General features: G+C 38.4%; 1 protein-coding gene across 5 annotated transcripts in view; it reads left to right on the top strand.

The window, feature by feature from the left end:
• The window catches only part of kairos, a 546,037-nt gene that overhangs the window by 337,517 nt on the left and 181,607 nt on the right, over positions 1-26,913 (top strand). For 3 of the 5 annotated variants that reach the window (XM_067784589.1, XM_067784587.1, XM_067784586.1), the window contains exon 4: positions 9,840-9,928. The exons of the other annotated variants lie outside the window; for them this stretch is intronic. The gene's annotated coding sequence lies outside the window, so the exon portion shown is untranslated. The remainder of the gene's footprint in view (positions 1-9,839; positions 9,929-26,913) is intronic. 5 annotated transcript variants of the gene reach the window in all.

Here is a 26,913-nt window from a genome sequence, read left to right as displayed (position 1 = left end):
CATACTCAGCTGCCAAATTAAAGCTTGCAAAACTTTTAAATTACCTTCTTTTAAAAGTGGGCGATGCCACGCCCATTGTCCTAAATTTTACTAATTTTCATGTATATTTTAAGCTACGCAGATCTATTGTGTTGGATGCAAATAAAAATAAGAATAAAGATTATTCCACCTTTCAGCTCGACGTTTCGCCAAATTTCCTTGGCATCTTCAGGAGCGTGACAAATGATGGAAAATTAACGTAAAACACAATTTTTACTAGAATTAAAGCATTTGAATATTAAAAAATTGCGGAAAGTTAATAGTAGTTAATAGTATGACAAGTTTACCGCATGTAGGTGGTATCGATTTTTTGTACTTTATTAACTTTCCGCAATTTTTTAATATTCAAATGTTTTAATGTTTAAATGTTTTAGTAAAAATTGTGTTTTTCGTTAATTTTCCATCATTTGTCACGCTCCTGAAGATGCCAAAGAAATTTCGCGAAACGTCGAGCTGAAAGGTGGAATAATCTTTAATCTTATTTTTATTTGCACCCAACACAATAGATCTGCGTAGCTTAAAATATACATAAATATTATCCAAACAGATCGGAAGAAAATTATATTTACTAATTTTCTTCATCGCTTTATCCGTCTTTGGTAATGAGTTATCGCAATTTTTCGGTTTTTCGAAATTTTCGATACCGAAAAAGTGGGCGTGGTTATAGTCCGATTTTAAATAGCGATCTAAGAGGAGTGCACAGGAACCTACATGCCAAATTTCATTAAGATACCTCAACATTTACTCAAGTTTACCTGTTTACGGACGGACGGACATTGCTAAACTAATTTCTTTTTCGCCCAGATCATTTTGCTATATAGAAGTCTATATCTATCTCGATTAGTTTATGTCGTTACGGGGTACCGTTATGCGAACAAAATTAATATACCCTGTGAGCTCTGCTCAGCTGAGTATAAAAATTGTCACGATATGAAACTAAAACCATCCAAAATTAATTTCGAACTGATTTCAAAATAAAATCGGTAGGATCGCTTAACAGCCTGAAAATTGTGAAAAACTAATTTTTTATTAATCGGAAAACAATTTTGAAACTATGCCGAAAACAACAAAGATATTAAACTGAAGTTGTCCCGAAAGTATTCGAAAACAATCCTAGGTCTTGACATTTTTCGGAAATCTTGAATAATTATGAGAATGGCCAACTATTTTTATGAAAATTTTGCGCAGAAAAAAAAAAAAGAAATTATCAGAAGAAAAATCAGGAATGATCCCGAAATGACTCGCAAATTTTCTAAAAATATCTCAAAATATTCCCGAAATAATCCTCATAGGAAACCGAAAACAAATCGAAATATACACGAAACCAGCCCCGATATTTGCCAATGAGTGGCGTATAAATAGTAGCGTGGATAGGACAACTTTGTTACATTTTGAATTTGTGTACCATAATAATGCCTTGCTCAGAACAAGTTGGTATAAAAATATATATATATGTATATCGATGCTATCAGTATGTTTGTATGTGTACACAAATTTCCATTTCATTGATCAAAAACAGGGATATATGTAAATGAAATGGCGATGAGATAAAGAAATAGCACAAAAAGCTAAAAATCAAATATGGTGGAAGTAAAAAAAGGGATGTTTATGCTAAGCAGCGTAGTGTATTCAGATATGTAGTTGTATGCATACAAGGCTCGGTTGACCTTATATCAAATAAAAAATTAACAAAAGTCTAACTTTGAAGGTTATTTGATATCACAGACGTTTTCACAAACTTGTTTCTTTTACATTTTGGTGAAAATTATACTCCAAGTGGCTAAAGCTGGTTTAGCAGACAAAACTATAGGACAACGCCATCATTTTTAAAATTCAGATTATCAGTTATTATATGGGCCATCCCAGTTTCACGAAAATTTACGTCAGTTTGGAGTGCTAATGGAGACCGAGTCTTTCTTCCACCTCTTTCTCTCATCTCCGTGAACTCTTCCTCAGTGCTGTGTTGTTTGGAATACAATACTTCCTGGACTGTAGTTTTCTTTATCCATGTAAAAAATATGGCCTTGCCAGCGAAACCTTAAGGTTGACGGTAACTCAGTAAACAAAAAATAGAAGCTGTGGTCTATGTGAAGCAATTTTCATTCATATATTAGCAGACCAAGGCGGACGTTGGTCTGACCTTACTTTGGTTTATCTGCATTGTGTTCTTTCATCTCTTACTCCCTACCCTCTCGCCCTTTCTATCTTTTCTTCTTCTTTTAATCACTTCTCCATTTCCTTTTCTCCCTATATGCGTCTCTGTCCCCCTCCATATTTTTCCCTCCTTTCCTCTCTCTCGACATTTCCATCCTCTATGTAGCTCCCTCCCCTTCTCCCTTCTCCATTTCCACTATCTCTATCTTTTTCTTAGTTTCTTTCTCCTTCCTACGCCTTTCAATTCAATCGTTTCGTCTATACAAATATCTATCAATTCGCTTCCTCAAAAAAAGTTTAAGAAATATAATCATCATCTTCAAAAGGTGGCTCTTAGCCACATTAGCGATTTTGGCCGTTTCGTAACAAGTTACGACTGGGCTATCCCTGTTTCGAGAAATCTGACGCCAGTTGGGAGAACCAAAAAATTTCAAGTCTTACTCCCTCTTCCTCTCCCAACTCAGTGTAGGTCTCCCCCTACCCCTACTTCCGAGATGAGGTGCGGACTGAAATACCTTCTTGAACTAAGCGTCTTCATCCATTCGCATCATATGATTTAGTCAGGGAAGACTTTGAGTATTTCTTCGCTGCACTATCTGCATATCTGTGAAAAGCTCATACCGCATCTCCTTTGATAATCGTCGGTCGGCAGCACGGACATGACCATAAATAGAATTTAGAGAGAATTTTTCTCTCCAATAGCCATCTCAGTTCCTAAACACAGTCTATGATTCCGAGCCATACATCGCGACAGATATGATGAGCAACGTCCAGAGCATGGTTTTTATTCGTCCAGAGAGGGATTTACCTTTCAATTTCCCACTCATTTCCTACACTTATTGACTTATGTCTGTGTAAAATGCAATCCAATGAGTTATGACATACACCAATCAACACTTAACGAATTTAATGTATAAGACGTATTGATTTTTCCTAACGATATTCTGTTCATTTGACTTGTCAATAAAATTTTGCATTTCTAACAAATTTATTTTAACAACGGCTTCCTTCTTGTTGCCATTAGGCATTCCATTCTGATGTGCACCCCTTATCAGCCTTATATTAGCCGTGTTTTTTAACACGCGTATATCCGTTTACGCTTAAACTTTATATTGACTGCTAAGAGACAAACTATAAATACACCTCTGAAATTGCTGCGCATAAATTTTGTCCTACTAAATTTCAATACGCATTATACTCAGATGTAACTGAAATATGTGTCTTTGTTTCACCCTGTACACTAATTCTATGTATTATATGTGTGTCCACAATTCATCGCAACTGATTCAGCTATATGTTATACCCTATGGCCATCAGAGCGTTGCGTCTCCGCTTTTCGCTACACCCTGTTGCTGTAGCTAGTTGTTTTACCACAGCCGCTAGATGGGTCTCCTAAGCATTATCTAAGCGAAGATAGGCGTTTTTTAACACGCGCAAACGAAACGTATACGCGCGTGTTAAAAAACACGGCTATTGTTTCTTTTTCTCTTTGGCTTTACACCCTATTGTCTGTATTAACTTTCGCGTTGCGTACAATCCAATTGTATTTTTTTCCATTTCATTTCTTTGTTTTTTTCGCTACTTGTTTGTTTTATCGTTCCTACACTTCAACGCCGAAGCGTCATAATAAATCTAATTTCATGCAACATTTTATTTAATTCCACTCAATGCTTTAGTGCGATATTTGTTTACCCGCGGCATCTATAAAATTGTTGTATTTTTATACTCAGTTGAGCAGAGCTCACAGGGTATATTAACTTTGATTGGATAACGGTTGGTTGTACAGGTATAAAGGAATCGAGATATATATAGACTTCCATATATCAAAATCATCAGTACCGAAAAAAAATTTGATTGAGCCATGTCAGTCCGTCCGTCCGTTAACACGATAACTTGAGTAAATTTTGAGGTATCTTGACGAAATTTGGTATGTAGGTTCCTGGGCACTCATCTCAGATCGCTATTTAAAATGAACGATATCGGACTATAACCACGCCCACTTTTTCGATATCGAAAATTTCGAAAAATCGAAAAAGTGCGATAATTCATTACCAAAGACGGATAAGGTGATGAAACTTGGTAGGTGGGTTGAACTTATGACGCAGAATAAAAAACAAGAAAATTTTTGGACAATGGGCGTGGCACCGCCCACTTTTAAAAGAAGGTAATTTAGAAGTTTTGCAAGCTGTAATTTGGCAGTCGTTGAAGATATCATGATGAAATTTGGCAGGAACGTTACTTGTATTACTATATGTATGCTTTATAAAACTTAGCAAAATCGGAGAACGACCACGCCCACTTTAAAAAAAAATTTTTTTAAAGTGAAATTTTTACAAAAAACTTAATATCTTTACAGTATATAAGTAAATTATGTCAACATTCAACTCCAGTAATGATATGGTGCAACAAAATACAAAAACAAAAGAAAATTTCAAAATGGGCGTGGCTCCACCCTTTTTCATTTGATTTGTCTAGGATACATTTAATGCCATAAGTCGAACAAATATTTACCAATCCTTGCGAAATTTGGTAGGCTCTTAGATTCTAGGACGGTAACTGTTTCCTGTGAAAAAGGGCGAAATCGGTTGAAGCTACGCCCAGTTTTTATACACAGTAGATCGTCTGTCCTTCCGCTCGGCCGTTAACACGATAACTTGAGCAAAAATCGATATATCTTTACTAAACTCAGTTCACATAATTATATGAACACACTTTGTATGGGTATAAAAAATGGCCGAAATCCGACTATGACCACGCCCACTTTTTTGATTTGAAAATTACGAAAAATGAAAAAATGCCATAATTCTATACCAAATACGAAAAAAGGGATGAAACATGGTAATTTCATTGGTTTATTGACACAAAATATAACTTTAGAAAAAAACTTTGTAAAATGGGTGTGACACCTACCATTATTAAGTAGAATAAAATGAAAAAGTTCTGCAGGGCGAAACCGAAAGCCCTTGGAATCATGGCATCGTGGTATTACATATATAAATAAATTAGCGGTACCCGACAGATGGTGTTGTGGGTTACCCTGGTCCACAGTTTGTCCGAAATCTTTAAAACGCTTTCACATATACACCTACCACCAATCCCTTTTAAAATTGTTATTAATACCTTTAATTTGACACCCATTTTGTACAAACACATTATAGAGTCACCACTGGTCCACCTTTATGGCGATATATCGAAAAGGCGTCCACCTATAGAACTAAGGCCCACTCCGTTTTAAAATACTCACTAACACCTTTCATTTGATTCCCATATCGTACAAACGCATTTTAGAGTCACCCCTGGTCCACCTATGTTGATATCTCGAAAAGGCGTCCACCTTTAGAACTAAGGCCCACTCCCTTTTAAAATACTCATTAACACCTTTCAGTTGATACCCATATCGTACAAACAAATTCTAGAGTCACCCCTGGTCCACCTTTATGGCGATATCCCGAAAAGGCGTCCACCTATAGAACTAAGGCCCACTCCCTTTTAAAATACTCATTAACACCTTTCATTTGATACCCATATCGTACAAACAAATTCTAGAGTCACCCCTGGTCCACCTTTATATCGATATTTCGAAAAGGCGTCCACCCATAGAACTAAGGCCCTCTCCCTTTTAAAATACTCATTAGCACCTTTCGTTTGATACCCATATTGTATAAACGCATTCTGGAGTCGTCCCTGCCCACCTTTATGGCGATATCTCGAAAAGGCGTCCACCTATAGAACAAAGGCCCACTCTCTTTTAAAATACTCATTAACACCTTTCATTTGATACCAATATCGTACAAACAAATTCTAGAGTCAGCCCTGGTCCACCTTTATGGCGATATCTCGAAAAGGTGTCCACCTATAGAACTATGGCCCACTCCCTCTTAAAATACTCTTTAATACCTGCCATTTGATATGCATGTCATACAAACACATTCCAGGGTTACCCAGGTTCATTTCCCTACATGGTGATTTTCCCTTATTTTGTCTCCATAGCTCTCAACTGAGTATGTAATGTTCGGTTACACCGGAACTTAGCCTTCCTTACTTGTTTTTCCTTCGTTTTGTCAGCATTACGCCTCTCTATTACATTAGCTTTGTCTGAAATTCATTTCTTGTCTTTGTATTGCATATTATTTTTGCTTGTCTACTGTGCGAAACCATTCATTATTTTGTATTCAAATTGTATTTATGGACTTTATTACAAATTGGTATTCAATTTGAATATAAAATGAAAAATGTATGCAATTTCATGCTTTCAATCCTAAAAAGTTACTATAATGAGTAAATGCTGTGGGCGTATCAAAGTGAAGCAAAGGAATGTCAACAAGTAAGTTGGGCAAGTTTCGTACAAAACCGAACATTGTATACCCATTTTGGCATCTCACGTCACCTTAGTATAAAAGAATAAGTTAAATTCGAAAATGCTTTAGTCGAGATCGGACAACTCGCTTTTATTCTCTGAGCATCAATCAGTTCTGCATTTCAAAATTATTTTGAGGGTAAAATTCTGGAGAAAATTACAAAAAAAAAAAAAAAAAATGCACAACTCGCAGCTCAACTATTTACTGTTCTGTATTCTGAGTAAAAATTCCTGAAACCAAAACTTTACATTCAAAATAATTTGGAGTTAATTTTCTGTGTACTTTTTCCTTTCTGTTGTACTTGAGTGCAAATTTCAGTACAAAATTCGAAAATATTTTCATCGATTTTGAGTAAAATTTCTTTGTTAGCCTGGGTATTGACGCCTTTTTTGTGGAGTTGACGCTATGCCCCCAACGCTTCGACCGGTGGTAGCGCAGTGAGTTAGCACAACGGCACCGATCGAATTTTTGACGTTACTCAACACTGAATTGGTGGCGGTACATGCACCATTGAGTCAAATGATATCTCGAATCGGGGGTTTGGTGTTATTCGCGCTACTGGTGACACTAAGTTGATGACGGTAGTACTTATAATTAATCATGCGAGCCAGAGAAAGAAATAACCGCCTGAGTTCTAAGCAAAATAATAGAACTTTGGCTATAATTGGTTGGACTTGAAACATTGCGCAGCACTTTTATATCTTTTTAATATACTTCCTTTATGACGCAATGCTGATTAATGAAGTTTGGCATCACATAAAGCGGCCAAAGCAGCCGAAGTTAAATTTGATTTTGCTATTTATGTTCAATGTTGAGATTTTATATATGAATGTAGCTTTAGTTGTTCATTATTTCAGCTAATTTGTTTTGAAAAACTATTGTTTTTTTGTTTTTATCTGCCTATTGAGCTCAAGGCCAGAAAAATAATTTTTTCTAATGATAATTATTGTTATTTTTTAATTTTTCTAAATTTGAAAAATTGTATTTTGTTTTTGGAATAGTAAGTAGAAAATTTTTCGGACAACCTGCCATAGCTGCGCAGAATTTGCTACTTCTATTCCTTTTTACCAACTATATTTATTCAGTGTTGCGCCATCTGGTGCAAATCACTGATAATACTGGATTTTTTTGAAAACGTTATTATTGCAAGGGCAAATATGCATTTTGCTAAAGCTGCAACAAACATTTTGAATAAGTTAAGCTGTTTTTCTCAATCAACATTGAGATAAACATTTAACACAAATTCAAGCAAACGAATCACGTTTTTGTGGTGCCGAGATAATGGTTATGTCGCGGTTGATTAAACGCAGTATGTGCTGTCGGTGTTAGGAACGGCGAAAGTAACGAAGAAACTACAGACTATAGATTTTTTTTTTTTTTTTTTTTTTTAAACTTCACACCAACTACATTCGTTCATATATTAGGGTGGTATTTTAATATAAAATAAATATTTTTTTTTGTTATTGAACCGATTAAAGACCCCTTAAATAGTGTCGCATGCCAAAGTCCAGATTTCTTATCTTCTACACAGAATCAATAATAGTGGAGGGGTTGTCTTTACACACAGAAAAAACAACGACCAAAAATGTATACAAAATTGAGGAAAAATTCAATTTATTGCGTAGGAATTTCTAATTTTCGTATAACACTTTTCTTTAATTTAATTATTTACATGTACGGGTTAGCTTTGTGAATAAAAGAACCCGGCTGTAAAGTTGAGAACTTCGACTAAAAATCCACTGTCTTGACAGTTACATACATAATTCTTTTTTTTTATTAAGTTTTAATTTAATGAGTAAGAATTTCTTTTCTTTATATATATATTTCTTTTGTACGTGTGTTAGTGGCTGAACTGCTCCTAAGCTGTTGGAGCGACTTTGATGAAGTTTTGAGTGTGTACTCATGCGGCTGTTTTAGATTCACAGTTGGATTCGTTTTATTTTTTATCTTCCTGAGAACCGAACCAGGGGCATACCTGTTCTAAAAAAAAGGAATTTATGGTAGGAATTCCTTAAAATTCGGTACAGGAAGTACCTTTCTTGAATAACTTATTGTTTCAGAAACTTTTCATTGCGGAAAGTGGAACAGGGCCCGACCTATTCTAAAAAATCGAACTGGCAAAGGGTTACCTTCTTGACTGGCATATTGTCTGAGAAACTTCTCTCCGGAAAGTGGACCAACTCCGAACTATTTAAAACAACTAGTTCATAGTGCGATTTGCCTGAAATAAGTTACAGGGATACCTCTTTGGCCAAATTAGCCGATTCGTTTGAAAAAAAGTACAGGTGGCCAAATGAATATTCGAGAAACTTTTCATTCTGGGAGTTGGAGCAGGTTCATATCTATTCTAACAAATTGTATTAATAGTTCAACTTGTTTTACTTGCTTTAGATTTGGCACTGGGGCACCTCCTTAACTAGCTTATTATCTTATTATATGAGAAAATTTTATTTCCTGAAAGTATACCGAGCTAATCACAAATTTAAAATTTATTGTGCGGTTTGCTTCGATACAGGGCACTTTTTTGACCGGGAAGAGGTCAGGTGACCAATATTTTCCAAAACGTTTAATACGTGATGCAATTTGCTTGAAATTTAGCACAAAGGTGCCTCCTTGACTCGACATAGTAAAGGGGCTTCTTTTTGACGAGCTTAATAATTGGGCTCTTTCATCACTGAAGGCAAAACAGGGTGGTGCAATTTCTTTCTTATATATAAGAGCGAGTGCAAAGTCTGTTGGCAACTGTTGGCCTCAAGATTGGATGAGCTTATTGCGGTACTGGGAGTCAGAATAGGAGTAAAAGTAGTACTAGGAGTGCTAGTGCGAGTAGGAGTGAGTGCGAGAGTAAGAATGGGAATCGAGGTGGAAGTAGTAGTGGTAGTGGAAGTCGGAGCGGTAGTTGGAGTGGAAATGGGTTAGGAAGTGAGAGGAACATAAATAGAATAAGGGATGGACAAGAGTAAGAAATAAGTGGAAGATATATTAAAACAAAATAGGGTAGAGAGTGAAGAAGGGATGCTCTCTTATGAGAAGTAGGAAAATTCAATTACCATATTCCATTTTTCTTTCCTTCAGTAGTCGATTTTTTCCTCGTCTTTAAGAATTTAACATTATCTTTCTGGTATTACCATTTGAAACTAGAAGAAATTAATAATCATCCTTATTTTATATTTTGTTTATGCTTGCTTTGCTTTTATAGTATTAATCAAAATGAAATTAAAAAACGTTTTGTAACTTCATCTTTCAAAAGCAAAATTAATTACTTACCCTTTTTTCATGTCGTTACAGCTTCTATAAAATTGAAGCAAAATTTGTGCAGGATACATGCACACCTACACACATACATACATATATAAATAAGTACGCGGTTTGATAAGGTATGTAAATTCGAATATTTTATAGAAATTTGATAAAATTCACACACAAGCTTTCAAGGTTGCATATACTTTGGTACACACATACATATATGTACATTAGAGTGGTTTTAAAACTACGATTTCCGCAAAAAGATTGTACCGCCCTCCCAAATTATTCCTTTGCATGTAAGTGATAAATATCGCAACCCTTAAGCAGATTACACCAGTTTAAGGGGTGGCATATTGCCATTGAAAATGTCGAAACCCTTTTTTTTAATTTTCGAAAATAATGCCCGACAAAGTCATATAAAACGTTGTAAGTATGCTGTTTTACTTATAGTGTATTTATAAGAAGAAAATTGAAACTAAAACAATGATGCATTTTCCAATGTTTCAGAGCCAATGGACGTATCAAGTCACATATTTCTGCCACTTTGGTTAAGCACCACGCCCAGAAGAATTGAAATATTGTAAAGAAAGTACTTATTCTTATTGTGTGAATATTTCTAGCAAAATTTACCAAAATAATTTAATTTTATTTAATCATCATTTAAAACAGCTCAATTCTTAACAACATGAATTCCTATTTAAATCCAAACTCATTATGTCATTTGGATGGGTCAACTTTAAAAGAATCAGTGGGAGTATAATATCTTTCGAAAAACGAAATTCGTTTTTTGGTTCACGGAGTCTTCAGTGACTTCGAGAAACATAACTTGCACTCAAGCACGGCACACAAGCGACAGATCAAGCGACACTGGCACATATGACATGAAAAAGTAGCCAACTTCCAACTTTTATTGCAAGCAAAGCATAAGAAGAAGAATTCGACATTTGCTTTGGATACGTGCGCTTTTACACTCAGCAAGTGAAACTATTTTTCCCTCTCGTTGGTTTTAAAATTTTTATCAGTTATAAGATACTAGCAGACCCGGCAGACGTTGTTCTGCCTTAAATTTGGCCTATCTGCATACATTTTAATAAGTTTTTTCCGTCTAACTCTGCCCTCCCCCTCTTCACTTTTTCTTAATCCTTTTATTCACTCCTCCCTCCGTCTTTTTCGCTTCCTCTCATTCTATCTCTTTCTCAGTCTCCTTCTCTCTTTTCTCTTCTCTCAAGTTTTTCTCCTTCTTCTTCATCTCTTATTGCCAGTCCCAGAGGGTGGTATGTATTTTGTTCCAGTCCCATTCCGAGTCTCAGTCCCAGTCCCACTCCGAGTTTCAGTCTCAGTCCCAGTCCTAGTCCTAATCCCAGTCTCAGTCCGTCTCTGGTATACATCACGGAAAAAAGCATCGTAAATACTAATATAGGCAAATTTATATACAAAATTTCAGGCGTATCGAATAGGACGTATGTAAACAGGTATGTGGGTATTATTAATTCTTGTCTTTATTTCGGCTTCGCGTGCATATTTATCAGTTTTGCCAGGTTGATGCGACTAAATCAAATATCACAATGAACTTTAGAGCTCTCAGCAACAGCTTTCATTTGATATCCATAATACACACACATTCTAGGGTATCCGGGTCCATGTTTTGGCCTATATCTCGAGACCCTAGTGACTCAGCGGTGTAAAACTTACTCTGTACTAAAGCACACATAAACAACTTCAATTTGATATCCATAATGTAAAAACACGTCCTAGTGTTACCCTGATCCACGTTTTGGCCTATATCTCGAGACTCTAGTCACCAATAGGTATGAAAACTTCCCTGTACTAAAGCACTCATCAGCAGCTTCAATTTAATACCCACAATGTAAAAAAATTGTCTTGGCGTTCACCGGCCCCTGTTTGGCCTATATCTCCAGACACTAGTCACCCAGGGGTATGAAAATTATCTTCTACTAAATCACTCATCAACAGCTTTCATTTGATATCCATATTGTATAAGCACATTCTAGGGGTACCCGGGTCCACGTTTTGGGCTATATCTCGAGACCCTAGCCACCCAGTTTTATGAAAATTATCCTGTACTAAATCACTCATCAACAGCTTTCATTTGTTATCCATATTGTATAAACACATTCTAGTGGTACCCGGGACCACGTTTTGGGCTATATCTTGAGACCCTAGCCTCCCAGTTGTATGAAAATTATCCTGTTCTATAGCACTCATCAACAGCTTTCATTTGACTTCCATATTGTATAAACATATTCTAGGGGTACCCGGGTCCACGTTTTGATCTCAAGACCCTAGACAAGTATCGAAAAAAAGGTAGACGTTGGCCGATTCTCAAACCTACCCAATATGCTCACAAAATTTCATGAGAATCGGTTCAGCCGTTTCGGAGGAGTTCAGCCTCTAAAACCGTGACAGAAGAATTTTATATATTAGACAAGCCTTTACCCGCGGCTCCGTCCGCAAGGAGAAAATAAAATATATGTGCTATTCACGTTAGCCTGTTTATCAAGTTGTCTGTTTAAAAATTTTTTCTGTCAATGTATTTTATTTTTTAATACAGTAAAAAAAAAGAACTAACTGAGCTGATGGGCACGCTTACATGAATAGTACAATACACTTTTTTCGAATTAAAAAAAATACATTTTGTTTCTAAGTTAAATTAATTGATATGACAGGGGTGAAAGAATTACTACTCATAGAACAAAGGAGTGAAACTACAATTAGCAAAAACCAAAAAGAAGTTTTTAAATAAAAGCAGTGTTGCTTTTTCGGGTATTTAGTTGGTTAAAATATTACAAAAATTTTAATTATAGTTGTAATAGTTCGTTACAGGATTCATTTAAAAATAGAACGAAAAAGCTGTGATATATTAAAGATAAAACATACCGAATTTTAATTACGAATAATTTGCCGTAAATCCACGGCCATGTGTGCTGAATTACCGGTTTCGAAGAGACCTAAAATGATCCCGGAAGTGTCCCTAAATGACACCAAATAGTCACGAAATGATGCCGACGGAATCCTGGACAAATCTCGAAAACTATCCAGAAATGATGCCGGAAGGGTCCCAAAATAATCCCGAAGTAGTCACGAAAAGTCCCGAAATGACCCTAACGGGATCCTGGACGGATCCCGAAAACCATCCAGAAATGTGCCGAAAGGGTTCCCAAATGATCCCGTATTAGTCGCGAAAAATTCCCGAAATTCCCCCGATGGGATCCCGGACGGATCCCGGATCATCCAGAAATGATGCCGGTTGGTACCCCAAAATGATCCCGAAATAGGCCAGAAATGACCCTGTCGGGATCCCGTACGGATCCCGAAAATCATCCAGAAATGATGAAGGTAGGTACCCAAATGATCCCGAAATAGTCCCGAAATGATCCCGGGCGGATCCCGAAAACCAACCAGAAATGATGCCGGTAGGTACCCCAAATGGTCCCGATATGACCCCGTCGGGATTCCGAACGTATCCCTAAAACTATCCAGAAATGATGCCAGAAAGGTCCCCAAATAACCCCCTAATAGTCCCGAAATTACGCCGACGGAATCCCGGACGGATCCGGAAACTATCCAGAAATGATGCCGGAGGAGACCCCAAATGATCCCTCTAAAGTCCCAAAATGACCCCGACAGGGTCCCGGACGTCTCCCGTAAACCATCCAGAAATGATGCCGGTAGGTACCCCAAATGGTCCCGATATGACCCCCTCGGGATCCCGAACGGATCCCGAAAACTATCCAGAAATGATGCCGAAAGGGTCCCCAAATGATCCTGTATTAGTCGAGAAAAAGTTCCGAAATGACTCCGACGGGATCCCGGACGGATCCCGAAAACCATCTAGAATTGATGCCGGAAGAGACCCCAAATGATCCCGCAAAAGTCCCAAAATGATCCCGACAGGATCCCGGACGGATCCCGAAAACCATACAGAAATGATGCCGGAAGAGACCCCAAATGATCCCGCAAAAGTCTCAAAATGACCCCGACAGGATCCCGGACAGATCCCGTAAACCATCCAGAAATGATGCCGGAAGAGACCCCAAATGATCCCGCAAAATTCCCAAAATGACCCCGACAGGATCCCGGACGGATCCCGAAAACCATCCAGAAATAATGCCGGAATGGACCCCAAATGGTCCCGAAATGACACCGACGGGATCCCGGACGGATCCCGAAAACCATTCAGAAATGATGCCGGAAGAGACCCCAAATGATCCCGCAAAAGTCCCAAAATGATCCCGACAGGATCCCGGACGGATCCCGAAAACCATACAGAAATGATGCCCGAAGAGACCCCAAATGATCCCGCAAAAGTCCCAAAATGACCCCGACAGGATCCCGGAAGGATCCCGTAAACCATCCAGAAATGATGCCGGAAGAGACCCCAAATGATCCCGCAAAAGTCCCAAAATGATCCCGACAGGATCCCGGACGGATCCCGAAAACCATACAGAAATGATGCCGGAAGAGACCCCAAATGATCCCGCAAAAGTCTCAAAATGACCCCGACAGGATCCCGGACAGATCCCGTAAACCATCCAGAAATGATGCCGGAAGAGACCCCAAATGATCCCGCAAAATTCCCAAAATGACCCCGACAGGATCCCGGACGGATCCCGAAAACCATCCAGAAATGATGCCGGAATGGACCCCAAATGGTCCCGAAATGACACCGACGGGATCCCGGACGGATCCCGAAAACCATTCAGAAATGATGCCGGAAGAGACCCCAAATGATCCCGCAAAATTCCCAAAATGACCCCGACAGGATCCCGGACGGATCCCGAAAACCATCCAGAAATGATGCCGGAATGGACAGCAAATGGTCCCGAAATGACACCGACGGGATCCCGGACGGATCCCGAAAACCATTCAGAAATGATGCCGGAAGAGACCCCAAATGATCCCGCAAAAGTCCCAAAATGATCCCGACAGGATCCCGGACGGATCCCGAAAACCATACAGAAATGATGCCCGAAGAGACCCCAAATGATCCCGCAAAAGTCCCAAAATGACCCCGACAGGATCCCGGACGGATCCCGTAAACCATCCAGAAATGATGCCGGAAGAGACCCCAAATGATCCCGCAAAAGTCCCAAAATGACCCCGACAGGATCCCGGACGGATCCCGTAAACCATCCAGAAATGATGCCGGAGGAGACCCCAAATGATCCCGCAAAAGTCTCAAAATGACCCCGACAGGATCCCGGACGGATCCCGAACACCATCCAGAAATGATGCTGGAAGAGACCCCAAATGATCCCGCAAAAGTCCCAAAATGACCCCGACAGGATCCCGGAAGGATCCCGTAAACCATCCAGAAATGATGCCGGAAGAGACCCCAAATGATCCCGCAAAAGTCCCAAAATGATCCCGACAGGATCCCGGACGGATCCCGAAAACCATCCAGAAATGATGCCGGAAGAGACCCCAAATGATCCCGCAAAAGTCTCAAAATGACCCCGACAGGATCCCGGACGGATCCCGAACACCATCCAGAAATGATGCTGGAAGAGACCCCAAATGATCCCGCAAAAGTCCCAAAATGACCCCGACAGGATCCCGGACGGATCCCGTAAACCATCCAGAAATGATGCCGGAAGAGACCCCAAATGATCCCGCAAAAGTCCCAAAATGACCCCGACAGGATCCCGGACGGATCCCGTAAACCATCCAGAAATGATGCCGGAGGAGACCCCAAATGATCCCGCAAAAGTCTCAAAATGACCCCGACAGGATTCCGGACGGATCCCGAACACCATCCAGAAATGATGCTGGAAGAGACCCCAAATGATCCCGCAAAAGTCCCAAAATGACCCCGACAGGATCCCGGACGGATCCCGTAAACCATCCAGAAATGATGCCGGAAGAGACCCCAAATGATCCCGCAAAAGTCCCAAAATGACCCCGACAGTATCCCGGACGGATCCCGAAAACCATCCAGAAATGATGCCGGAATGGACCCCAAATGGTCCCGAAATGACACCGACGGGATCCCGGACGGATCCCGAAAACCATCCAGAAATGATGCCGGAAGAGACCCCAAATGATCCCGCAAAAGTTCCAAAATGACCCCGACAGGATCCCGGACGGATCCCGAAAACCATCCAGAAATGATGCCGGAATGGACCCCAAATGGTCCCGAAATGAAACCGACGGGATCCCGGACGGATCCCGTAAACCATCCAGAAATGATGCCGGAAGATAACCCTAATGATCCCGAAATAGCCCCGAAATGGTCCCGACGGGATCCCGGACGGATCCCTAAAACCATCCAGGAATAATTACGGAAAGGACCCAAACTGACCCCGAAAAAGTCCCGTAATGATCCCGGAAACCATCAAGAATTTATCTCTCGAAGGTACGCAAATGATCCCGAAAGTACCCCGACGGGATCCCGGACGGATCCCGAAAACCATCCAGAAATGATGCCGGATGGGTCCCCAAATGATCGCGAAATAGTCCCTAAATGATTCCGGAATAGTCCCGAAAATGTCCCAAAATAACCCCGACGGGATCCCGGACGGATCCCGAAAACTATACAGAAATGATCCCGGAGGGTCTCGATATGACCCTTGCGGGATTACAAATAAGGTGAAGCTAATTATAAAACCATGTTAATAAGGCAGCAGGTGCATTGGAGCGAATAAAAAGTTACATAGAAACATACAGGTAAAGCTAATAAAAGCGTGCTAATAAAAACAATTGATGGAGGGCGGATGGCGGGAGTAGAGGAGAGGACCACTGATCGTTCCTCCAAAACTGTCTAGATCTCGTTCTGTATGTACCAGATACCAAAAACTATTGATTTAGGAGAAAATTTATATTGAGTTATAACAATTTATAGATTTTACACCAGAGGAGTGATAAAGGGGGGGGGGGGGGGGGCGGGAGGAGGGTGTCACTGCTTACTTTGTAAGCCCTCGACTTATTTGACCCCTTGAGTCTGTGATATTGGTGAAGGCCAGTATACGTAAAGTTATAATGTGTAAAAATTATTGAAAAATAATTTCTCGAAGGGGTCGTGGGACCCCCACCCCTCTTTCCATGTTCGAAAAAAATTTCGCTAGTAGACTACTGTCTGTGTCCCAAATTTCATCAAAATCCGTGTAGCCATTCTGGCGTGATTCAGTCGCAAAGACGAAAAAATATAATAATTAAATTATAACTGTTCCTAGGGGGCGGGTACCACGCCCCTTTTCAAAAATATATAGTTAGTAGATCCTTCTAGACTATTGGCTATATGTGTGCAAAATTTCATCCAAATCGGTCCAGCCGTTCTTGCGTGATTGAGTCACAAAGACAAACGTCTGGACAAACATCCAAACATCCAAACATCCAAACATCTTCACATCCAAACTTTGCCATTTATAATATATATTAGATATTAGATATAAATGCAAGGCACGAAATATGTTAGCAAATATGTATTTTTCTTGAATTGTGAGAATGTTTATAACAATGCTTTGTGAAATTTCGTTTGTGAATGGGCAAGGCGAAATAAACTTCAATTGCTAAGTCTAAAGTGCCTTTATTTTTACAAACGCAACATCTTGCGCGGTTGTGGCGATTTTACTGACATGCAAAAGATCGTGTTGAACGCATCTATATGAAAAATTTGAATGTGGCTCAGCCATGAACCTCGAATTGACGCAAAACGCGCCGTGGAGTGATTTAAAGTTTATTATTTGAATAAATCGAAGAAATGAGTATGGAAATAACGAAGAAGTTTTATAGATATTTTGAGATTCATTTGATAGTTATAGGGTGAGCAATATCATATTAATAACTTTTTATAAGGTTTTGTCGGACATGACTCGAACATTACAAAAAATCCGACTCTGCGCATTTTCAATGGCAATATGCCATGCCTTAACCTGAAGTTATCTGCCCAAGACTTTGGAAATTAATTACCTACATACAAAAAAAATAATTTGAGGGGGCGGTACAGCGTTTTTATAAACTTTTATTTTTTTCATACAAAATATGTCCAGTCTAATGTACATACATACCCCTATTCTCTCTTTATGTTCTCAACAAATATTTATCGAATTTTCAATACCAAACAAGCTTCTAAAATCACCATTCCAACAGTGGATTCACATAGAAAGACAACAAGGTTAGCATAACAGGCAGGTGAAATAGTACCCCGGGGGATATTTCATGCACACTTAATAACTAAAAACATAAATACGTATCTACAGCAGCGATCACGAAAATAGCAGTGAGAAACTTTATTTAGGAGCAAATTTTCACAAACTATGTATTCCAATCGCAAAAGCGTTTAAGAAAAAATCCAAAAATTTGAGAAAGCTTTATAAATATTTCGAACTTTCTATTCAGAATCCGCACAATTAAGGTGGGTCTCGTCGAAAGATGGGATAAAACTCAGTCAATCCAGAGTCGATAAGACACCTTTTTCCTTTCTAAATGAATACACGTTACTTTGTTGGTGGTATTTGGTTCAGACGTATACAGAAGAATTGTATATTGTTGTAAAATTCGAGGGGAACTGTAATCAACCGCTGATTAATGGAAGGGTTGATGGGCGAAGGATCGATTGACGTCGTTCGGTTGCTGGTGGAATCGGTGGACAGGTGGTGGAACGGGTGAACGGTGTATCGGTTGAAGGACACTTAACGGTTCCTGGTGTAATCGCTGAATGATGATCGGGTTTCGGTGAACGGTGTATCGGTTGACGGCGACAGTGTTCGCAGCGGACTAGAATCCTATTGATCAGTAGAGGAGAGCTATGGTGGTTGAACAGGCGGTTGGTGGCGGTGATGATGACGAATCGGTGGATCGATTCGCAAGCAACCGGTGGTTGATGTAATCGATACCCGACGAGTCGTAGATGACGAGTCGGTGGATTATTGAATGCCGGTAAACAGGATTGGTGAGTAGGTGATACTGTGTGGGTGCATCGATTCCCAAGCAATCGGTGGTTGGTGGAATTGATACCCCGCGAACCGGTGGGTTGGTGAATGCTGGTAGATCGGTGATGAAGAATTGGGTAGATCGATTCCCCAGCAACCGGGTGTTGGTGGAATCGATACCCGACGAATCACAGATGACGGATCGATGAATTGGTGGATGTCGGTGGATAGCATTGGTGAATTGGCGACGCTATCACGAATTGGCTTATCGATTTACAGGTAAGCGGTGGTTGGTGAATTCGATGTGCAGTGGGCCACAGCTAACCCATCGGTGGGTAGGTGGATTGATAGATGTCGGTGGATAAGATTGGTGAATTCGCGATCGATGATGACGCATCAGTTGAACGATTTCTAAGCAACCGGTGGTTGTGAAATCGATGTCCATCGAGTCGCAGCGGATGTATATCCAGGTTATTTACATGGTGGTTTGGCGCCGTAGGTACTTGGCCGCTTGATACACCTGCACCTGGGTGCAGGAGGCAGTAGGAACTAGGTTCTTACGTCCTTTGGAATGGAAAAGGGAACTCGAGTTGTGATGTACTCTACACATCTACAGTTAAGCCAATCATTCAGACTTTCTGACGCATGCAGTTTATTCCAGGCCGATTTCTATGCCATAGACAGACCAGCAAAGCTGCTTCAAGATAGTACGGTCTCCGCCACCGACGTAACAATTATTATTGACAGGCAAGCCGTCTTAAGAGCATTAGAGTCCAACATGATAAAATAGGATATCGTGCAGAGGTGTCGAGCCTCATTCAATCTCAATGTCTCCCTTTGCTGGGTCCCTGGGTATAGCGGTATTGAAGCGAATGAACTTGCAGATGAGATGGCTAGGAAAGGTTCCGATTTGGACAAAAGTGAAGTGGACAGGTCCATCCGACCACCGCTTGGTTATCCCCTGGGGAGAATTGAGGAATATGGGAACAGGGCAACGGACTTACTGTTGACCAACAGGGTTGACTGCGAAGTCTGAAGGTCCTTATGGCCATGTTTGGATAGGAAAGGCACCATCTTCCTTCTCAAACGAACAAATCTGCGGTGAGGGTACTTACGGGTGTCATCACAGGTCATTGTGCTATCGCACCAATGCTCCGACGGTGGCGAAAACCAACAAGCTCCCTCTGTAAAAGCTCTCAGGATGAGGGAATTACATCTCTTGACTCATATAGTTTGCGGTACGGTTTTTCGTTATTAGAGGTCGCGCTTTTGCTGATATATATCAAACGCAAATTGTTCCTACTTAAATATAAGTCACAGTGCGACTCTCCGATCGCTGTTAACTTGAGGCCGTATATAGTGGTAACTATATGAATGTCTAGTGACAATGGTACTGAATACTTGTGATGCTGCTGAAAGCGGCACTGCAGCCCAATCAGTTTAGTAGTAAAGTACAAGTCAAAGGTATCTCAAAAGTCATATTAATTTTTGACTATTATTTTCCGACGTGGGTTTTATATTTTAATCCAAACGAAAGGCGCATAACTTTGGTTTTATATGAAAGAAACTCTGAAACACCTTTCGGAAAAATTGTTTCAAAATTAATTGGAATTATGGGATACCCTGTACTTTCATGGACTAAAATTTATTGGGCTACAAAGCTAAATAATCAAAAAAGTTCAAAAAAATTCAGATGAAAAAATCTAATTTGCCATTTTCATGTTCGCTGCTGTACATTTTTCTAACGAAGGTAAAATGATAACCCTTTTAATTGGTTCTACGTATATCTTTAAAGAAATTTGCAATTTGCTATCCAATACAATATATTCATCCCACATGTATTGCTTTTGAATCGATTTCACTGTCTACATGTCGCAACGGTGTTCTTTTAAATTTTTAGCATAAAGGTCACACTACTACTTCAACCGCGTGAATAAACTTAATAGCTTCATCATAATTGGGGTGAAATTTTCACAAACACATCCTTGAATTGGTTTCTTGTTCTTAGTATACTCTTTGTATAGTATATTAAAATTTTTTACAAGAGAAGGGTGTCTATAAATGTAAAAAGGGATTCATCATGAATGCAAAATGTTTGGAAGCTGGACAGGGGCCGACCCAGGAAAATTTTCGTGGGAGGAGATCCGGACCCACTGGATCAAATCGTAGAGGTCGTTCGTATATCAAGCATGTATTCCCTACAACCGATTGTTCAGATTTTGTGTTTGTTGACTTGGTTGGTTTACTGTTTCGTGTTTATTCGTTGATGCGAATTAGTCCCTAACTGGTTCAAGTATTGTATCAGAAACTGTGTTTGCCTGTTCGTTTATTATGCTACCGTCGAATGTTTGTTGATTATAGATTTATATGTTTTCGTGTTCGTTCAGGTGGAGCATTTATCTTCGAGCATGCGATTGATTGAGCATCATTTATTTTCGGTCATGTTGGTCTCTTAGATGATGGTTGGATTCCATATTTCTTATGTGTGGTTTGAGGTCATATGTGTCGCATTTAAATCTATTGACAATTTTATCAGTAAATATCATTAGGTCTAAATAGCTGATTCCTTCGCCTATTTCGGTATTCATTGTTTGCCGGTGTCGATGATTATAATGTTGTGCAAGCTGTACTTTCGGTGTAGTCCAACGCAATAGGGTTAGACGGAATATGTGCTAAGTTCTTGAAAATCATTCTACCCATAAGCCTTCCCCACATAACATATTTAATAAACTCCATTCTAACGATTTATGTATTTCCAAAATGTGGGAAAGCTGCTAAAGTTATACCGATTCCCAAAGAGAACAATGACTACAGGCCTATAGCCATACTACAGTTCCTCTCCAAGGTCGTTGAGCGCATTTTACATGGACAGATCGCTACGTGAAAATAAACTCTTTACAGATCATCAGTCTGGTTTCCGCCCAAAGAGAAGCTGTACTACGACACTCCTTTCTGTAGCTGAAGATATAAGGCAGCGCATCGGTGATAAATTTACGGCTTTCCTAATCCTTCTTGGGTACTTGCGACTCTGTCGACCATACACTATTATGTAAGAAGTTGAAAACCCTGTTTAATTTTTCGAGTCATATAGCCAACTTTATCAGTTCTTATCTAGAAGGCAGTATGTGTAGATAGTAGAAGGTCAAACTTGTTAGACGTTTGGCGAGGTGTTCCCCAAGGTTCAATCCTGGGTCCTTTGTTATTTGTGTTGTACATTAATGATCTGCCTAGTGTTCTCAAATATTGCGACGTTTACATCTACGCTGACGATTTCAATTGTATACGTGCTATCCTGTCGATTGTACCAGTTTATGTATAAGTAACATGAATCACGATCTACGCCAAATAGGTTTATGGGCTTCTAGGAACAGCTTATGTTTATATCCTCGAAAGTCGAAATGTATCGTCATTCGTAGAATGCCGCTAGCTACAAATGCCTTAGATAATATTATGTTCGAAAACTCTGTTATAGAATATGTTGACACGGCAAGAAATCTTGGTATTGTTTTTAACAAAACATTGACACGGAAAGACCATATTTTTAATATGGTAGGAAAAGTGTACGGAATGCTCCGCACACAATGTTTCACTCCGCTACATATAAGATTACTTTTATCCAAAGCTCCCTTAATGCCTACGCCTCTTTATGGCTGTGAGATTTTTTCTAGCTGCGACTATGCGATCAAAAAGAAGTTGAATGTTGCTTACAATAACATCGCCAAATATGTATATGGGCTGAATAGGCTTTATTACGTTTCCTATTACTCTGAAAAGTTGCTAGACGTCTCCTTTGACAACCTTCTAAAGGTTAGAAATCTTACTACCTTACATAAGATCATTTACACGAAAGAACCTCATTACCTATTTCGAAGGCTTCATGTTAGTTTCTTAATAAACAAAATACAATACAAATTGTGAATTTTATGTTCCCGTGCTGCTTGTTAAAGGACTCCAGTATTAGATCTTCAATATAGGTGTGATTTGAACGTAAAATGACACACCTAATGTGGATTTCAATTCCTCTTTGTATTTTTTCCTTCCATAAAATGGCTGATGTCGGGTTTTGCAAGTCCATTTATTTTTCTATACCTTTAATTATTAAACTGAAAATAGTTTCGATGTAAAGAGGTTCATAGCGTGTTCGTGATTTGCATACTTCAAGGTTTGTCTTTTGCCTTATGAAGTATTGTTGACTTAACCTTGCCCAATATATCTGATATTTCATTTCATCCCTTGCGGGAACGAAGTCATTTTTGATATAAGCCATAATTACCAAGAATTTTCTTTGTGCTATAAATAAAACAAAAACCATATGACACTGGATATGGCACCGCGAAAAATAAATTTATATCCAAACAAACTTTGACAAGGTATGAGGAAAAACCGTTCCAATAGGAATCAATGATCTAAATCTAACTCCTTATTATGGAGGATGCCATATTTATCACAACTCGGTATATAATGTTTAGTTAAATTCTAAATTTACTCCCCATACTTTTTTCCTTTAAATATTCAAAGCTACTTTAAAGCACCTTTAAGCCCAGTATTACTCGCTACATATGTATGCTGATAACTCCATTACAACCGGTATCATTTTGATACTCGCGTATAAACAAAAAACTCATATAAAATATTTTTCGCATTCAAAATATTTCACAAACAACTTGAGGCCACAAAAAACATTCCAAAGCAAAACGCTATCAATGCTCATTTAAATCTGAAAAAATTAGTTCTGTAAATCTGGGTTTTATGCTGCTATCAAAAAATACTAAACAAAAGTTAAAAGAAAAAACGACCCACATATTTCAGCAGCTCACACAGAAAGGTAAAAAGTGCAGAAAAGTATCATTCGTTATTTAACTGCCGCTAACAGATGAAAGCAACTAGCTTAAGTGCCTTTATATAGGCCACAAATTATGTTGACATTGTTGGTGTTTTTATACCCAGCTGTACTTGTACACAGGGTATTATAACTTTGATTGGATAATGTATGGTTGTACAGGTATAAAGGAATCGAGATAGAAATAGACTTCCATATATCAAAATCATTAGTATCGAAAAAAAAATTTATTGAGTCATGTCCGTCCGTCCGTCTGTCCGTTAACACGATAACCTGAGTAACTATTGAGATATCTTCACCAAATTTGGTACACGAACTTATCTCAACCCAGAATAGATTGGTATTGAAAATGAGCGAAATCGGATGATAACCACGCCCACTTTTTATATATATAACATTTTGGAAAACACAAAAAACTTGATTATTTATTGAATAATACACCTGAAAATTGACGTGTGGACTGATATTGAAACTTTTGATAAAAATTTGAAAAAATTGTTTAAAGTGGGCGTGGTACCGCCCACTTGTGATAAAATCACTTCTACATATATTACTAATCATAAATCAAAAATTGTTAAACCTATTGTAACAAAATTTGGTAGAGAGGTTGCCTTTAATCTAAGGAATGCTTTGGAGACAAATTAACGAAATCGGTTAAGGACCACGCCCACTGTTATATAAAATATTTCTAAAGGGGTCGTGGACGAATAAAATAAGCTTTATTTTTGCAAAAAAGAGCTTTATATCAATGTGGGCGTGGCACCGCCCCTTTTATGACTAAGCTATTTTCTATGTTTCGGGAGCCATAACTCGAAGAATAATTAGTTCAGAATAGAACCATATGTGACCCGGTCTATGAAAAGGTGGCTTATGACTCAAAAAAAAAAAAAAAAAAATTACTACTACTAAGAAACTGAAGAAATTGTTTATCTTTAACAGCTATTTCTCGCAATTTCTTTTTTGAGTCATAAGCCACCTTTTCATAGACCGAGTCATATATGTATATGTATTATTGCGCAGCCTTGTAACACTGTTAAGCACACAAAACAAACAACAACATCATTTCAAGTGTACAGCTGGGTATGTAATGTTCGGTTTCACTCGAACTTGGACTTCCCTATTTGTTTTGTTCGCATTTTGTTTTAAAGTTAGCTGCCATAAAATATGGAGCTCATATCCGTATTTTTGTTTGTTTTAAGTGCCAAGTGAAAATATCGCAATATAACTTTGTGCACATTAAATATAAACAATGTGCTTTTATCACTGAAAATTTGAATATAATAGAGCTCTATATATTGTCGTACATGTGTATGTATATTCACGTTTACATCTTTTTATACCTTTCATGAAAATGAAATGGTATTTAATTTCATCACGATACCGAAAATTGTAAGTCCTTAAAGGAAAATAGATAGACCCACCATTAAGTATACCGAAATAATCAGGTTGAAGAGCTGAGTTGATTTAGCCATGTCCGTCTGTCCGTCTGTCCGTCTGTCTGTTTGTATGCAAACTAGTCCCTCAATTTTTGAGATATCTTGATAAAATTTGGTGAGCGTGTGTATTTGGGTGTCCGATTAGACATTTGTCGGAACCGACCGGATCGGACCACTATAGCATATATCCTCCATACAACCGATTTTTCAGAAAAAGAGGATTTTTGTAATATCTTACCCAATTTAACAGATTGAAGCTTCAAACTTCACCATATACTTTCGTATATTGCACATATTGTTGCCTGAAAAAATTGATGAGATCGGTCGTATATATAGTATATATCCCCCACAACCGATTGTTCAGATAAGGAACTTTTCGTAATTACTGCCCCATTTTAAGAGCTAGAGGCTTCAAATTTCAACGAATGCTTAGGTATATAGCATATATTGTTGTCTGAAAAAATCATAAAGATCGGTGGTATATATAGTATATATATGGTGGTATATATAGTATATATATATAGTATATATATATATATATATATTTTCGCAAATTTTAGCCCCATTTTAACAGCTAGAAGCTTCAAATTTCACCGAATACTTACGTATATAGCATATATTGTTGTCTGAAGAAATCATAGAGATCGGTTGTATATATAGTATATATCTCATACAACCGATTGTTCAGATAAGAAACTTTTCACAATTTCTACCCCATTTTAACAACTATAAGCTTCAAATTTCACCGATTGCTTACGTATATAGCATATATTGTTGTCTGAAAAAATCATAGAGATCGGTGGTATATATAGTATATATCTCATACAACCGATTGTTCAGATAAGAAACTTTTCGCAATTTCTAACCCATTTTAACAGCTAGAAGCTTCAAATTTCACCAAATGCTTAAGTATATAGCATATATTGTTGTCTGAAAAAATCATAGAGATCGGTTGTATATATAGTATATATCACATACAACCGATTGTTCAGATAAGAAACTTTGCGCAATTTCTTCCCCATTTTAACAGCTAGAAGCTTCAAATTTCACCATATGCTTACGTATATAGCATATATTGTTGTCTGAAAAAATCATAGAGATCGGTGGTATATATATTATATACCCCATATAAACTCAATTTTTGCCCCCTTTTTACGGCTATAAGCTTCAAAATTCATCAAATTTCATCAAATAGTTACGTTTACGTCATATATTGTTGAAATACGTGATTCGCAGTCATAGTTTTTACACGCAGACCACAAAAAACCAGAAACTTTGCATCCTCACACAAAGTACCTACCTGTTTTTTATTTTATATTTATCTTAAAAATCGTTAAGGTATGCAGATCTGTTCACTATATATTTCCGAAGACAGTCCCGTTCTTACTTGTTTTTTTTTGTAGACGCGCACATATTTTAAATTTGGCTAAGAGTCCTTCATATCAAGATTAGTATTTTTTATTATGTACAGTTGTGTCTATAAAAGTTGCTGTAAGAAACATCCAAATTGTAATAAATAAAAAACTTGTTCTAAACGAACCGACTCTAATGTCATTTCTTTCATATAAACAAACATAGAAAAATTGTGCTCTAAATGGAAGTATAAATTAATGAAGCAGAAGGCAATAGAGTAAAAGTTGTATAACAGCAAGACGTGGTGATGGTCGGACGCGTTTGCAAGCAGTTCGATCATCGCAAGACTGCGGGTTGAAATCCCACTCTCGGTAGAAAAGGATTTGAAAAGATTTAAAAGTTATAATCGAAACAGCTGCAGCCTTGTCGGTCCTGATGTCGAGTTGTTTACATTTTTTCACATACAAAAACAAAACATGCATAACCTCTACACATAACTACATACGAATTATGTGATGTGTGGAAGATAATATATGCGAAAGAAGTCAATTGAGAAAAACTTTACAACAACTAAGGCATGACGTAGCTGAATGCGT

Source organism: Eurosta solidaginis, chromosome 4 (assembly GCF_040869045.1).
Source record: "Eurosta solidaginis isolate ZX-2024a chromosome 4, ASM4086904v1, whole genome shotgun sequence".
Taxonomy (NCBI): domain Eukaryota; kingdom Metazoa; phylum Arthropoda; class Insecta; order Diptera; family Tephritidae; genus Eurosta; species Eurosta solidaginis.
The sequence above is the reverse complement of the archived record's forward strand: the minus strand, read 5'-3'. Positions and strand labels throughout refer to the sequence as shown.